Genomic DNA, 18,399 nt, shown 5'->3' with positions numbered 1-18,399 from the left:
CACCCCCGCTCGGGCTATGACTTATCGGACGCGACTTGTTGCGCGTACACGTTGAACCGCGTAACAATTGTTTCCGGTCTTTCCTAGATTACGACGCTACATTGTTGCGATTAATAACGCGATCGATGACAAAGTATCTTTGCGGACTCGCGTCACAGAATCGCAATTAAAGAATCGTAAAAGTCCGATAACGGACGATTAATTTTTTTACATCAGTTTCCTTTACTGCACGAGGGTGCATCTGAGAAATAAGACGAGAAATAAGATGACTGTGAAACTCGTTAAACTCGAAAGATGCGCGCTCAAACAGCAGAAAGCGCTTCTTCAAAGTTCTGAAAAAGCACTGCAACCTCCCTCGCAAAGTCAGCAATTACGCGACGGCTGATAAGAACAAAGCTTAAAGCTTTAGATGAATATTTTTCTCTCTCTTTCTCTCTCTTTTATACGTCTATTTTTTATAAATCTGAATTATACATTTTTTATGCATTTTTTGTAATATGATTAAGTCAGTCTGTTAAAGATTAGCATCAGTTATAGCTGCAGAAACTCTAAACTTATGACATTTAATTCCAGTTTTTCTTAGATATGTGCAAAATTGAAATAAGATTGTAAAATTATTAATATAAAAAATATATCGTATAGAGTAGAACGAAAATGTTATTTACAAAAATCACTATCTAATATGATCACTATTACACACTATCACAAACTGCTTGCTAATAGAAATTTTTAAGAATTTGATTTTTAAAAAAATTCTTTGATTACATGTATACGGATAAATCCGATACGACGAAGTTATCCCATAATTCTGAAAAACAAGTAACTTAGGGGACTAAACGTGACAGAGAAAGTCTATCGTGAAGTAGACTTTACCGTCCACGTGTATCGACTGACGACGAGTGCAGGGTCATGTGAGGGAAGAAACAAGAAAGAACAGAAACGACGATAAAAGAGAGAAGGAGACGAGATACCGAGCAAGCGTCGTAGAAAGTACGAGTGCTGTTAGAATGCGAGAAGTACGTTCGCAATCAGCAGAGTTGCTGTCTGTGTTGGTCCGGTCGAATTCGCAGGCATATCACGTCGTTACATAACAAGATTATATCATTAACCAGCGAGATGCAGACAACGACTACAGTCGATAACGATATGAAGTTGAACTCTATTTTCATTGATTAATGAGAGCGTCGCATACGCCGAAATACAATAAAATATACAATATAAAATACACATATAACGCTTGTTAATAAATGAAATTAGCAATTAAAATATGCTTGTCACTGTCACTTGTCTTGCAAATATACATATAATAAACAATATTATAAAGAATATAAAAATAATCTCTCTTGAAAAGCAATAAATATTAGCACTATTAGCATATAATTATTATAAGTGATATTGATTTAGCGATGCAAAATAAAAGGATTTCTTTTTGCGTTTACTTTACTTTAAGATATCATTAAGAAGGTTTAATTTTTCAAATATATTGAATAAAATTGGCAAAACAAAGAACAGTTTAATATTAAATAACTTGTAACAGTTAAATGTTATATAACTTGTACAACGATTAATTTCGTAATTTTTAATCTTTCGTAAAATTTTAAGAACGTGACAGTTTATCTTTTCTTATCCTTTTTCTAGGAAAAATATAATTTGCTGGTTTTTTATTATAATTGAGATAAGAAAAAAGATAATTTAGATTTAAACAGCATAAAAAATATAATAAATTCCGCGAAGTTAATATAACATTCCAGATTAAAAATTCCCAATATTTTTTAAACCAAATAAATTTTAATTTTAAAATAAAATAAAATTTTCAATATATTTAAAATATGCATCCATAATATAATACATGCTAATTTCGATATTGCAACGTGCTCATTAAGTTAATCGAATTTTTGTGTACATGTAAAATATTTTGAAGACATTAAACTGTAAGAGAGAAAGTCAAGCATTTTTAATATTTTAGTAACTTTCTTCGACTGTGATACATAGTGATTCTAATGAACGATTCAATCATATCTACAAGTGACTCGTTCCGACAACTCTGACTGAATAAATGAATTTCATGCATATTGTTGGAACAAGCACTGGAATGTGACAATGAAATTAGTCTGCGGAATATCATGTCATTATCGACAAGTTTTTTTATTCGTTAGATGATTAATATTTTTATTCTAATAAAGAATTTACGAGGGAAAATCTCAGAGACTCTTAGTACATGGAACAATAAATAATAATAAGGCGGAGAAATCAAAATAAAAATAAGAAAAACAAGCAATTAAGGAGGAACTTGATTAGAAGCATAAGAATGCTAGAAAGCAGAGAGATGTTAGACGATATTTACTTACTGAAAATATATTAGAATTATAAGCAGCCACATATACATGTAAGAATATATATTTAAGAGTATAGAAGACAGAAAGAAAAGAACACAAATTCTTATTTCTCTCTCGCGAAATTTATATTTTATCCTATGTGTATTACTATCACTAGCGGATCCTGATGTCGATAATGGGGGGGGGAGGGGTTTGCAAAATTATTTTATTTAATATTTTTAGTTTCATGATTAGCTTTTATTCCAGGATCAACAACGTCGATAGCTCTTTAATGTTTTTTTTTCTTTATTTATATTTTTTAAACAAATTCAGCAAAACTGTTTCTTTAATTTGCAAGGGGGGTTTAACCCCCCCCCCCCCCCGGATCCGCCAGTGTATATATATATATATATATATATATGTATATATATTATATAGATATAAAGAATTTCTCGCCTAATTATTTTCATGTAACGAAATTATCTCATTATTTCGTCCTATGTCTGACTTAATCTATACTTAACTCCTTGAATGCGTAATGAGTATAATTTACAGTGTATATTATACATATTGTATATATTATATATATATATAAAGAATTTCGCCTAATTATTTTCGTACAACGAAATTATCTCATCATTTCGTCCTATGTCTGACTTAATCTACACTTAACTCCTTGAATGCGTAATGAGTATAATTTCCAGTGTATCTTATACATACATATTGTATATATTATATAAATATAAAGAATTTCGCCTAATTATTTTCGTGCAACGAAATTATCTCATCATTTCGTCCTATGTCTGACTTAATCTACACTTAACTCCTTGAATGCGTAATGAGTATAATTTCCAGTGTATCTTATACTTTTATATATATATATATATATATATATATATATATATATATATGTATATTATATAGATATAAAGAATTTCGCCTAATTATTTTTATGCAATGAAATTATTTCATCATTTCGTCCTATGTCTGACTTAATCTATACTTAACTCCTTGAATACGTAATGAGTATAATTTACAGTGTATCTTATACTTTTATATATATATATATATTATATATATAATATATACAATATGTATGTATAAGATACACTGTAAATTATACTCATTACGCATTCAAGAAATTAAGTATAGATTAAGTCAGACATAGGACGAAATGATGAGATAATTTTGTACGAAAATAATTAGGCAAAATTCTTTGTATCTATATAATATATATTATATAGATATAAAGAATTTCACCTAATTATTTTCATGCAATGAAATTACCTCATCATTTCGTCCTATGTCTGACTTAATCTATACTTAACTCCTTGAATGCGTAATGAGTATAATTTACAGTGTATCTTATATTTATATATATACACTAGCGGATCCTGACGTCGATAGCTCTTTAATGTTTGTTTTTCTTTATTTATATTTTTTAAACAAATTCAGCAAAACTGTTTTATTTATTTGCAAGGAGGGAGGGTTTTAATCCCCCCTCCCCCCCACAATCCGCCAGTGATTACTATATATTTTATAATATTTTATATTTAATTTTTGTAGATTGTCCACCAAAACTTTTTTCCTAAATATTTATATTTGTATTTTTAACATATTTTTTATAAAAAAGATTTATTTTACTTAAATTTCACGAATAGTTTTTATGTCAAATGCGCACAGAGAGATCATAGATTGATCGTAATGGAATAGCTGCAATGGATCATAATAAAATAGATAGAAAAAGAAGAATCTCAAGGAGATAACATCACGATAAAAAGCCGATAAAATACGGTAAAAAAAAGATTATTCCATGTCTCCGATGCGACGCGAAACCATCGATAAGGATGACTGGGTGGTAGATGGAGGCCTTTGAGCATTGTGTACAGAATTTCCATGGGGGGAGAGAGAGATGAGGCAAATTCATGGGGTAATTCCGTGTTCGATACATCGTGCGCGCTTAAGGCTGCGATGTTACCGGCGTCACATAAGCGTAATACCGGATAAGCCGCAATAATGCAGACCCGTTGTGCGTGCATGCGAAAGCGGAATGGATCCTGCTGCTCGGAGAGCTTCAAGAGCCAAACGTCCGTGGTGTAATCATTGCATTGAAACATAGCAAGAATGATGTAACACTTCGACGATAATCCGGCGAATCGAAAAGTTTTAAGAATTCTAAAAGTTCTGTGATGTGAGGACAAATAAAGTCCAAAAGAACGGATTATATATAAAGGTAAAAAGATGGAAAAATTTAGCTATTGCAGATATTTAACTTCTTCATACAATACGTTTTCAATGTATAGTATCGCACTTTTTTTTCTTCCAAATGCAAATACAAAGAATCAAAAATCATAATTGCATTTAGGAAAAATAAAAGATGTGGATTTAATCTATGCCTTGCGAGAACAATGAATAAAACGAACGAGAGATTGTCTTAATTTTGTATTATACTAATTTCACTTAAGACTTTACTCCTCCGTTGTTGTCAGATTTTTATATTCGCGCTTTTTCTTTTATTGCAGACGAAATAATACGTGGCAATCGGGACATTTCTCTCCAAGAAAAGGTGTATCGCTCGAAATTAAATCACATAAAAAGAATCGTGGATTTTTCCTGAGCCCCTGCCGACGTAAAAACAGCGAGAACAATGAAAGAGCAGGATCCAACTCCGAGGTAATTAGTGTGAGAAGCATTAAGAAGACACAGGGCAATTTGGGCCATTTTTCACGGTAATCTGCGGCATTCGCGTGGCGTCGGTTCTCTCGAATTGGCGTCTTCATTTTGCCACAGTGCAACTGTGAAAACGGAGACAGATGGGAGTCTTGAGTGAAGGGTTAGAAACCGTCGCGATAGGGCGAGCGGCTAGGAAAGGAGCGGCAATAAAACGAGGGCTTTTATGAAGACGAACGAATTTAAGAAACCCGACAATAGATTCAGGCTTATGGATTGTAAAAAGTTTTGTCGCAGAGATCTTGTTTGAGTAAGAAAAATGCTGTCTAATATTTTCTTCTTCTCTTAATTTGCGATATTAAATTGTTTACTACATAATGATATAAATTTAAGACTTATTATTAAAAATTTATTACGAGTAATCATTTATATTACAATTTTTTTAAATACAAATTTTACTATTCTAAGTTTTATTATGGATTAGTAAATTATAAAATTAATAAATTAAAAAATATTATAAAATTAATATTATTATTATCTTTAAATATTAGTACACTTATTAATAATATTAATAATTCACAGTTACTTGTGAAATAAAAAATTATTATTTTATTGTTCTATCCTACTAATATTAAAATTACTATTCTATAATACTGAAGTAATCACGCCGATATGCGATGCCTCATTAAATCCTGCAAACATACGAATTGTTCCGAACTCGCGCCAAAATCGTATAACGCGATTATTCAGTTTCATTCGTTCCTCCGTTTTCCTATCGAGCAGATTCATTGAAGAAGACAACGCGACTATAGACATAGACAGAAGAAGAAGAGAGGCGCATCTGCGATTCACTTAAGGAGTTAACTTCATTTGAGTTGGAAAGGCGACTGAATACCGTTTTGCTCGATTATCTCCCAGGTTTTCTCAAGTTCGAAATTCGTTCATCCTGTTTTATACAATAATCGTTTTCTTAATTAACGTAAGAATGACTGACGATACAAAAATTGTATTTCTAAAACTTAAACTAAGAACTTGAAAAAGAAGAGTTCTTTAAAAAAAAAAATTAAAAACCGTTTTTAAAATTTAATTCAGTTTTTAGTTAGAAAATTATAAAATCTATTATTACTTTTTTCCATTTAAATATAAAATATTTAATTAAATGTGTGTGTATTAAATTTTTATATATGATCTCCATTACAAATATTTTTATTTTTTTTAACGATTTAGAATATTAAACGCTACATTTTTACTGCTTTTAATGTTGGAATGCAAACCAGGAGTTAACTCAAGCTTCGACGATTATTTTCAAAACTGGCTGTAAGAGATTTGTCACGGTCTATATAAATTTTATCCGAACGTCAACACAGAGTACCATCCTTAGAGCGATCTACCCAGACGGTGGATAATCCGGCTTTGCGCGATCGGTCCGCAGCTGAAACGATTTGGATACTGGACGTGAAAACCGCATTCCGGATAATAACTAGCTGCTTATCAAGCATCTAAGACGATTTTGGGAACCTATCTGCGAAATGTTGGAGATCAGAATCTTGGCTAACATTCGAGAATCGGCGCAAAGCCTGGCTTAATGTTATTTGTGCTAGAGATCTTTATCTATTGATTTCTATCTTAAAATTGCAACTCAGGAAAAGAGGATTGTTTATATGATTATACACGCAATTGATTTATTAGCTAGATTTGATATCAGATAGTATTAGAAGAAATAAGATAACCGGACCGGATGTATAAATGGAAGCTACTTATAATAAGAATCAAAAGTACTGATAACTGAGAATCATCAAAGATTCTCATTGATACACTTACTCACTTGCTATTGGCTCGGTTATCAACCATCAATAGCTCTTTTAGCAAAAACTAGCTCTTGAAACAAGCTCCTTTACCATCTTGAAATCTCTCTCTTCTTTTCACTCAAATCGCCTTCGAAACCTTCTTTGATTCTTGTGCGACGAGGAAAAAGTATCGATACAAGCGAAACACTTTGCTAACTTCGGGCGAAAAATGTAAAAAATAAGAAGCGAAGCACGAAGTCGGTTCGATGTAAAAGTAAGATAAGAATTCTTGTATTCCAGAAAATGTTGAAAGTGCGGCTTTGTTCCAAAGACGCATTCCTAGTCATCAATAGACATTCTTTTCTTTCTTTTTATTACGATTTAAAGAGCTTAAGATACATGTCTTTCATTATAAAATTCTTATTCCGAAAGAAAATTATTTCTTTCTATTTCAACATAAAACAATATGCAATAGTTTTCATTTCTTCTCATTTTCATAAATAAAATTGTTCAATACTTAAAAAATAAAATAAAATATTCTCTTCAGTATATTCGTTCAAATATATTGCATTACTTGTCGTATTTATTTATGTATGTGTATTATCTGTTTCTACTATTATTCATTTACGTTATTTCTCTGTAAAGTATTTTTCTTAAAGACGTTGGAACATTGATTTGTAAACAAAATAGTTCTTGCTCTTATTAAAACGACTAATATTTATTAAAAAATCTTTATGCATATTTACAATCTTGAAATCGTTTATACAAATATTTGGGTACAGTGTTTCGGAATTATGATTATAAATGTTGAAAAGAAAGAAACTAAAATGAAATTAATTGTCGGTTGTCAGTGTAGAAAGATTCAAAGCAATTAATCGCTAGTGAGAATCGCATGCTCGATTTTTTGAAGCTTTGAAAAAAGGATATAAAAAACAACAATTTGCGATATCGTCTCGCGGATTTCTGTTTAATTAATTGCCTCTACTATCTACATCATCTTCATTTATACCTTATGACAATCTATTCTTTCCTCATTGGCCAAGCAGACTGAAAATAATCAAACGACAATTGATATGTTTGTCTATCATTGATTAATTAATATCTCTATATGAAGACATCGCTCTGGATACTCATTCGGTAACATGTTATGAATATCTAAAGTAACATCAAAGCCTAGTTATAGATTTATCCTATTACACTCAATTTCATCAACCGTAAGCATCTCATCTCTTGCGCAATCTGTATGATATACTTGAGCAATTGAATAACTGATTCCAAAAATATTAGCGAAGAGTTATTTGATGCATGATAATTAAAAATCTCTCATCTATTTTTAATTCTATATATACAATAAAAGTTTCGTGTTAGAAGTGTAAGTAAAATAATTTCAAGGAGACAACATTGGTAGAAATATATTACTTTGATCTCTTGATTGGATCAACGTAGTATAGAAAAATGTATTAATAAATTACATATAAGCAAATAAATATTTTAAAAAAGTTCAACACTTTTCCAGTGATTTTATAATTTACAAATTATGCTAATATCATATTTGAATATTTTATATAATTATCTACTAAGTACATATTATTGTATAAAGTATGTCATCGCTTCTGGTCATGGTGGCGATTTACCAGCCATGAATTCATTGAACAACGTCGGCATCACGCGAGAGAAGGACTTTCAAAAGCAGCATAATACGCTCGTATATAAAACTCGCGTAAAGATAAAACGGCAGACTCGTATCTCGCATTCACTCCCGACACGGTGAATTTTCGTCGTTACAAAAAAAAAGAAAAGAAATTTCAGAATGTTCCGTTTATCTGTCAAATGATGACAAAAAATCACACCCGTAGCGTCGTGTATACATATACATACGTGCGTCAACATACGAGTGCATCGGCACGTTTTAGAACATTCGGAGCAAGGATGTATCCAACAGCCCTGAACGAGGGAGAAAAGATTTGAAAGACTGCATACACTATAATATTTACGCTCATACAGGCCGTCGTGTATATTCGCGCCATACTTTGGCACGAAATATAAAAAGAGATTGCATGGCTGATTTATGTAAATACCTTAGGCCCGCGAATAAACGAGTTCTCGAGAGAGGAAGGCGGAAGGATAGAAACCTTTTCGGAAGAGAGCTGGGCAAGACGGCCGAGGGGGATCGGGGGATGGGTGGGTACGGTAAAGGCTTACGATAGGAAGGTGCGGGTACGTTGGGGAAGTAAATATTTTTCGACGCCGTCACTCGCGGGGATTCGCGAAGAGAGTTTATCGTATTTCGCGCCCAGCTGCCTCGACTGCTGTGAGAGGCTTGGAAGGAAGAAGCCTCGCCGAGGCAAAGGTACGACGAATAGATGGAGGCACGACGAGGAGACGAGAGAGGGATGGGGTTCGCGCAGCCAGGATGCACGCTCATCCGGACAAGCGTATTTCGCCCCGTCGGAAGTCACGACCTACTCAATTTGCGAGTCGACTGCTTATATGCATACCGCCGCATGCTGCTGAAGTTTAAATAATCTCGACGTTTCTGCCGGGCAATAGGAGCACTATGTAACGCGAGTATTTAAAGCGAAATAAGTCTTCATCTTGTAAGCATGCAGATCTTGAATTTTGATGAGAGAAGTGAACGATAATAATATCATATCATTTTCAAATATATAAATACTCTGAAGAGAATTTGGATTATTAAAGAGTTGTCAAATATGTGTGTCATGTGCGCAATCTGCGAAAATATTTCACGGATCAATATCATCTCCGAATCTCAGGAAATTTAATTCATTTTGAATTAAACTTTAAATGAATTAATTTTATATATGTTTATATATCTCTTATTCCCCCTACTTCTCGCATTTCATTTTTAAAGAATAGAATTATTTATACACAATGATCGAATACATTTTCTGTACAAATAAATTGATAAATAATTCCTGAAAATCAGTCATTTCTTTACATTTTGCACAGACATGTATAACATCTAAGATTACACATTAAATAATTAATAAAAACTCGCTTATTCTTCTCTATTGCAATTGAAGAAACATGCCATTATAAATTATAATAGTAGCTGAAGCTTTTGCACTTCGTGGATGTAACAAAAACGTTCATTGTACAAAGCTAAATATTCCCAAACATCGCGACATTGTTCATTTCGTGCGATCAGAGCGCAGTTGATTAACCAGTTTGCGGATCGCAAACATATCGAAGAGAGAGAGAGAGGAATCGAGAGTAAGAGAGCTGGGCGTCTCTCGAGTAATTACACAGACATACCTGGGGCGACGGTGAGACGAAAGCTTCGGTCGGTCCGCGCCGATTGCGCGTGTCTATGTAAACGCGTTGCCAGAATATACCATATTGTATCCGTTTGTTAACATAACGCATCGCGAGAGCAGACGTCTCTTTGATGCGTGGAATATGTTCCTAAGTGACGAATCGCTCCGGATACGAGCAAATATCATCCGTAGGCGACGCCGACGTCTGGCTCGCAGCATCGCCTCGTACAGGTCTTAAGCAAACGAAGCGAAGACCTCCGCGAGAACGGGGTCCTTCCTTGCGACGCCTAAGACTACCCTTTCCCCAGACTACGCAACGACAAAGTCCTTAGTACGAACGGGTTACACATCGCCCTAGGCCAGCTTTTCGCTTAGCGCAGGGTAGATACCACCCTGTAAATGCATACGTAGTGCAACAAGAGTGCGGATGGAACGGATGGTCGCGTTAGTCCGTACAATTCGCCCGAGAATGCCGAAACCGCGAATAATACCACCGCTTGCCCGTCTGACGCTCGAAAATCGTTTGATGTCTCGCACGGCCGATGCTCGAGTATAATTCTAAAGTCGTGTATAATTCAATTGCGGTAAATTCGCATCACACATTGGCTCTCGCGCGTTCGAATGCGCGCGAGAGAAGATTTACTCTTCGACGTAAACGCGTGAAATACTCCAAGCAGTACTCTGCGAAATAATTCCGTCTCGTAATTTATGTACATGTAAAGATATATATATATATATATATATATATATATATATATATATATTATGTCTCTCTCGGGAGGAGGGGGGAGGACGATATTTTAATTCGTAATCAAAAGCCGTCTGTGTATCTGCGATATTTGCCTCGTGTGTTATTACGAGACGTATGCAATTTAATTATGGTGCACACCGCGGTATTGCGAGCAGCTGTCTATGCAAAGACGACACGCATTTGACGTTCCTGACGTATACGATGCCGAATATATATATATATATATATATATATATATATATATATATATATACATATATATACCGCGTCGCTATTACAGTGCTGAAATTACATTATCACCAGGACTTCCTGCATACATGCTTACATTCGATGCTCGTCGACTATTTGCTAATCGATTTCACCGTGAATTCGTCGTGGAACGAAATCAATCGAGAACTGTGTATATCGGATACACATCGTAATGTTGCCTTGCGACGGACGTTTGCGACAGATACGTCGCCTTCCACTTTTCCAGATAGCACATAGAGTTTTCCATTACGTAAACTTTCAATTTAAATCTTTTTTGCATTAGAAGAATTTCAAATTGAGGAATCATATCGAAAATAAATATAAAAATGTATCGTTAAGTGACACAATTTTTGTAAAAGAAATAAGTTTAATCTTTTGTACAGATAACGCTATATAATATATCTCGTGCAAAATGTATATAAAAAATTATAATATAAACGGCATTCTTTGTATGTAATTATAATGCGATTTTATTTAAATAGAACGATTTAATTCAAAAAGTATATGCTTTGTAACAGTATTTTTCGGATTTAACTTTGTTCGGTATCTCAGTCCGCATCACCAAACTATCTATAACTATATACCTATATCCTTTCTCTTCGTCATTTTGGCAACTGACGTCCTCTAGTTCATCGTTAGACTTTTGGTCAGCTATTATCGTGCTTTAAACGTTCACTCTTTTGCGCTATATTCCCTTTCAATATCCCAGCGATCCCGACCACGGAATAATTAGATCAGTCTTGCGCCTGGAGCAGATGGAAGAGGTCAATATTGCGACCCAAGTGAAATGAGAAGGGGCCAAGAGGGAGAAAGAGAATTATCTCTCTCGTGCCGCGTGAAAAAGACTTAATCACATTTCAGAGCGCAGCAGAATCCTCCTTTTTTCGCGTCCACCTTTTCCATTAACTAATAACGGCCTGGCGGATGGATCGGGGAGGAGGGGAAAAGGTCCCGGGAAATAATTTGCGAAGTATTATAAAAATATCACGACTCCTTGAACGACGGTGACGCAAAGTTTCGATGAAAGACATGCACAAAGTTATGATTGGAAATTAACGTTGTTCTAATTACAGAGAATTTCTTAAATGTCGCTTCAGGCGACGTCGTTTAATTGATCAAAGTTCGACACTGATGCACACTGAAGCTTTTATGATTCTCAGAAAATGCAATGTCTATATTTATTTAAAAAATATCAAACGCCATAAAATGGAATATATATTCTATACATATATAGCCAATTGTAAACAACACATACATTTATTAATTAAGCATTGCAATTGTAAATACTATATATGTATATATACATATGTTGTATATGCACTAGCGGATCCTGACCTCGATAATGGGGGGGTTTTGCAAAATTATTTTATCTAATATTTTTAGTTTCATGATTAGCTTTTATTCCAGGATCAACGACGTCGATAGCTCTTTAATGTTTGTTTTTCTTTATTTATATTTTTTAAACAAATTCAGCAAAACTGTTTCTTTTAATTTGCAGGGGGGGTTTAACCCCCCCCCCCCTCCCCAGGATCCGCCAGTATATATATATATATATTATATAGATATAAAAAATTTCTCGCCTAATTATTTTCGTGCAACGAAATTATCTCATCATTTCGTCCTATGTCTGACTTAATCTATACTTAACTCCTTGAATGCGTAATGAGTATAATTTCCAGTGTATCTTATACATACATATTGTATATATTATATATATATAAAGAATTTCGCCTAATTATTTTCGTGTAGCGAAATTATCTCATCATTTCGTCTTATGTCTGACTTAATCTACACTTAACTCCTTGAATGCGTAATGAGTATAATTTACAATGTATCTTATACATACATATATGTATATTATATAGATATAAAGAATTTCGTCTAATTATTTTCATGCAACGAAATTATTTCATCATTTCGTCCTATGTCTGACTTAATCTAAACTTAACTCCTTGAATGCGTAATGAGTATAATTTACAGTGTATCTTATACTTTTATATATATATATATATATTATATATATAATATATACAATATGTATGTATAAGATACATTGTAAATTATACTCATTACGCATTCAAGAAATTAAGTATAGATTAAGTCAGACATAGGACAAAATGATGAGATAATTTTGTACGAAAATAATTAGGCAAAATTCTTTGTATCTATATAATATATATTATATAGATATAAAGAATTTCACCTAATTATTTTCATGCAATGAAATTATCTCATCATTTCGTCCTATGTCTGACTTAATCTAAACTTAACTCCTTGAATGCGTAATGAGTATAATTTCCAGTGTATCTTATACATACATATTATATATATTATATATATACATATATATATATATATATATATATACATATATATATATATATATATATATATATAAAATTTCGCCTAATTATTGTCGTGCAACGAAATTATCTCATCATTTCGTCCTATGTCTGACTTAATCTAAACTTAATTCCTTGAATGCGTAATGAGTATAATTTCCAGTGTATTTTATACTTATATATATACATATACTATATAAATATAAAGAATTTCGCCTAATTATTTTCATGCAATGAAATTATCTCATCATTTCGTCCTATGTCTGACTTAATCTATACGTAACTCCTTGAATGCGTAATGAGTATAATTTACAGTGTATCTTATATTTTTATATATATATAATATATATATAAAATACATATATATATAATATATATATATATATATAAAATACATATATATATAATATATATATATATATATAAAAGTATAAGATACACTGTAAATTATACTCATTACGCATTCAAGGAGTTACGTATAGATTAAGTCAGACATAGGACGAAATGATGAGGTAATTTCTTTGTACGAAAATAATTAGGCGAAATTCTTTGTATCTATATAATATATATTATATAGAAATAATATATATTATATAGATATATAAGTATAAGATACACTGTAAATTATACTCATTACGCATTCAAGGAGTTACGTATAGATTAAGTCAGACATAGGACGAAATGATGAGATAATTTCGTTGTACGAAAATAATTAGGCGAAATTTTTTATATCTATATAATATATATACATATATATATATATATATATATATATATATAAGTATAAGATACACTGTAAATTATACTCATTACGCATTCAAGGAGTTACGTATAGATTAAGTCAGACATAGGACGAAATAATGAGATAATTTCGTTGTACGAAAATAATTAGGCAAAATTCTTTGTATCTATATAATATATATTATATAGAAATAATATATATTATATAGAAATAATATATATTATATAGATATAATATATATTATATATATTTTATATAGATATAAAGAATTTCACCTAATTATTTTCGTGCAATGAAATTATCTAATCATTTCGTCCTATGTCTGACTTAATCTATACTTAACTCCTTGAATGCGTAATGAGTATAATTTCCAGTGTATCTTATACTTTTATATATATATATATATGTATATTATATAGATATAAAGAATTTCGCCTAATTATTTTTATGCAACGAAATTATTTCATCATTTCGTCCTATGTCTGACTTAATCTATACTTAACTCCTTGAATGCGTAATGAGTATAATTTACAGTGTATCTTATACTTATATATATACACTAGCGGATCCTGACGTCAATAGCTCTTTAATGTTTGTTTTTCTTTATTTATATTTTTTAAACAAATTCAGCAAAACTGTTTCTTTTAATTTGCAAAGGGGGGAGGTCTAACCTCTCCACCCCCTAGGATCCGCCAGTGTGTATATGTATATGTGTATTGTTTAGCAAGCAATATATAAAATAACTTTTGAAAAACTAAAAGCCCAATGAAAACTTCAATATGTTATTTCCAAGCGAGTACTGTCGCTTTCACAAATGGAACGTTGCGTTATTTCGCCAGGGATTGCGGATGTCTTGAAAAATCGGAGAATTCTCAGCGGGAAAATCGCCTCGCCGAACTGCCGCGGCAAACCACAAATCGTGGAAGAAACCGAGCCAGACTTTCCTGCCTGCCGGCACACACGCCAAGGAGGATACGAAAGTTTCTTCCGCGAGGAAAGTTTTGAATATTCAATACTCGCCGGCGAGAGAGGCGAGCGAGCGGATTCGCGGAGCGAGGCGGACGGTTGCGGGTGCACGGAGCAATTTCATTTCTCCTATTTCCTTCTTTCCCGCGTATTATTCGTAGAACGCATTTGTAGGCGCAAGAAGGGATGGCGAAGGGACGAAAGAGAGAGAGGAGATGGTCGCGACGGTATTTTCTATTGCCGATGCGTCTGGCATTTTGCGCGAGACTCCATCATATCCCGCCGCTCTCATCGCGATCTCTCTCGCGGAGACAGTTCTCAGGACCCTACAAATCTCCCCGTGAAAGATGTCGAGGAGGTACCCAAGAGGGTTAGATGTTTTTCGATGAATCGATTCGAGGGCACTTCCGCTATGCAAACTCCCTTTCCGCTCTTCTTTTCCCTCCGCGGACTATCTCTCCGGAAACCAAACCCCTGCAGGCTCGGCCTTTTCCCACTTCCCCTCGATCTACCATCGAATCAACGGAGTTAAGGCTGCACTCTTGCAAATCCTTCCTCCTGCAGTCACCGGCTCGGCGCATCGTCCGTCAGACGAGGAAGTTCCGGTAACGAGGTTGACTCCGGACGACGGTATTCCCCGGGCGTATGATCTCGCGGAATCTTGTTTAGAGAGTGTGCGATCGAATGGAAACTCTTTCACTGAGATTACTAGCATATGCTATCGAAAGACATGTTGCGCGATGAAAACATTGTCGGATGGACCCGAATCCGAGGGTATCACGCGCGTAATCAAAGTTTAATAATACATGTCAGCTGTGTATATCTTAAATAATCCTTAGACACATTGTGACTCCATAGACTCTTTTTGAAATTTATCGCTAGAATATTCTTTTCAATTATTTATTTTGAATGCATCTTTTTATTGTTGACGAAATAACAGCTTATTTAATGCACTTACGGAATTAGAGAGATATTTATTAGTACATCCTGATATTTATATTACATTAAATACTACTTCTGTAAGATCATCTAATTTTCGCAAATTATACGAAACATCACAGTTATACACACACATATAAATAAAAGTTTAACGCAAATAATCAGATGACTTTTAATATTAAAATATAATAAAAGAAAAAAAATTATAGAAAAATATTATTTAGAAATATATTACAGCTAGTTTTTATAAATGTATTAAATAATGCAAACATAAATTTTGTTAGCTTATAATTAGTAAAAATATATGAATTTCTCTTCAAACAGTGTATGATTAAATTTGCTTAACTCTCTGTTAATCTCTATAAACGACAAAAAAAAACACGTTTATTCTGTACATCGAATACGTATATAATACATTGAACTCTTTTCATATTTAAAAAAAAAAAAAATTAAAATTAATAACGGTACAATTTTTTCATTTAAAAATTATTTTACATTAATATATATTTTTTAATTTTATTAATTTCTGTCTTATTTTTATTTCCCAGCATTCTCAGTTTCAATAATTACTTAAGATCTTTAGAGAATGTGCTGTATATATATGGATATCGATATTGATGATAGCATCGTGTTTGCAAGGATTAACTTCGGTATAACCATGTAGTAGCCCTCCCAGTAACGTCGCACACCAGCGCTTTTCCTCGAGTTCGCGAGGAGAAACACAGGCGGTTAACTTCGGTTTGAATTAATAAACGAGGCTTGGCTTCTAATACTAAGCTTAACTCAGTTTAGTTTGCCGATCGAGGTCTCCTGCACCGAATTCTAATCCGATTGTGCAGATCACGTGCAATATGGGACGGCGATATAAGCACGGCGATATAACGCGTTTGAGTAAAGTTATATCCGATAAACGTAAATTTTTAAGGAAAATATAACTAAACTTTACAGAAGAGAGAAAGGCAATTATACATTATACATTTAATAAAGTTTTTTTAAGACAATCGTTTCACAGAACGGATCGTATATTTATATTGCAGTTCCTTATATTATCACATGAAGAAGAGAAAATCTAATTGTCCCTTGCAAATATTGATGCTTTCTCTTGTGTACTCTGTGAATAGTATTCCATCATAACAGACGTAAATTGAGTTAGTTCTAGACACAACTTTTACAATTGCATTTAAGCGGATTATATCGGTCAATGAATGACCTGATAAAATAAAAAGAATATTTTAATAAAGGTCCATATAACTCTTGAAATTTTATTTAAGTTAATAAGGCGTAAGAGATACATAGGCAGACACATATTTCGATTGCTGTCATAACACATTTAGAAAACACTCTTGTAACGTGGCGCGATCTAAAATCGCATCGCAGAAAGGATCATCGATAGATTCTTCGCCGAGCTACGCTGCATGCGTGTTTTCGCAAAAGTGGTAGCATCGGCGATGAAACGAGAAACGGTGCAACATAGACGACAGACTTGAATCGGGGATATTGTAGATACCGGCAATCGCGAGGGAAACCATTAAAGGCTGTTTCTGAGGCTTATCATAGTCGCGCAGCGACAGCGCCAAGCAAGGAGGACTCGACCCATTCAATTGTCGCGATAACGTCGGGATTCGAGTCAAGACGCATCAGACTTGGCCGGAAACGACGTCGTCGAAGAGCTTCCTCCTCGTTTAACCGTCCCCGCGAGCGCCACTGATCTAACCCTCGTTTCCGACCTTGCACCCTTCAGATCTGCCCTTCACGAGATTATGACCTTGAGATGTAGTATAGATTGTTGTACAGTGACAATTCTTGGATTATTCTTACCAATCAAATATCCCTGATTCGCCTTCGAAATATTTCTAAATTACTTATCTTACCAAAGAACAAAACGTTATATCTTTGATAATAAATCTTTTCATTATTAATAAGAGAAATCTTTAATAATGAATAAGAATATTATCTAAATAATTTTTATATAATATATATATCATTTAATTGTAGGCTCTTGGTCTTTTTTTATTTGAGAGTCTATTACAAGCGCATTTTATGCTACTAAAAACGCGAGTTACAAGTAAAAACGGGCGAGTTAAATACCTCGCTGAAACGTTTAGGCAACAAGCGTGTAATTAAAAACACGAGAGAAACGATAATCTGGCTTTCGAGAACCGCACACGGTAGAAAGGTCACACGCTCCTGGCAAAATAGAGCCATGCCATCGATTTCCGCTCTCTTTCCCCCTACCCCCATCTCTCTCTCTCTCTCTCTCTCTCTCTCTCTCTCTCTCTCTCTCTCTCTCTCTCTCTCTTTGGCCCAATAAACCTCATCTCCATTCACGCCGCTACCGACTTCCGCTCAGAAAGCACGAA

This window comes from Prenolepis imparis, unplaced genomic scaffold (assembly GCF_030444845.1).
Source record: "Prenolepis imparis isolate NDT839.2.m4 unplaced genomic scaffold, iyPreImpa1.0 SCAF_2, whole genome shotgun sequence".
Classification (NCBI taxonomy): Eukaryota; Metazoa; Arthropoda; class Insecta; order Hymenoptera; family Formicidae; genus Prenolepis; species Prenolepis imparis.
This window is presented reverse-complemented; position numbering follows the sequence as displayed.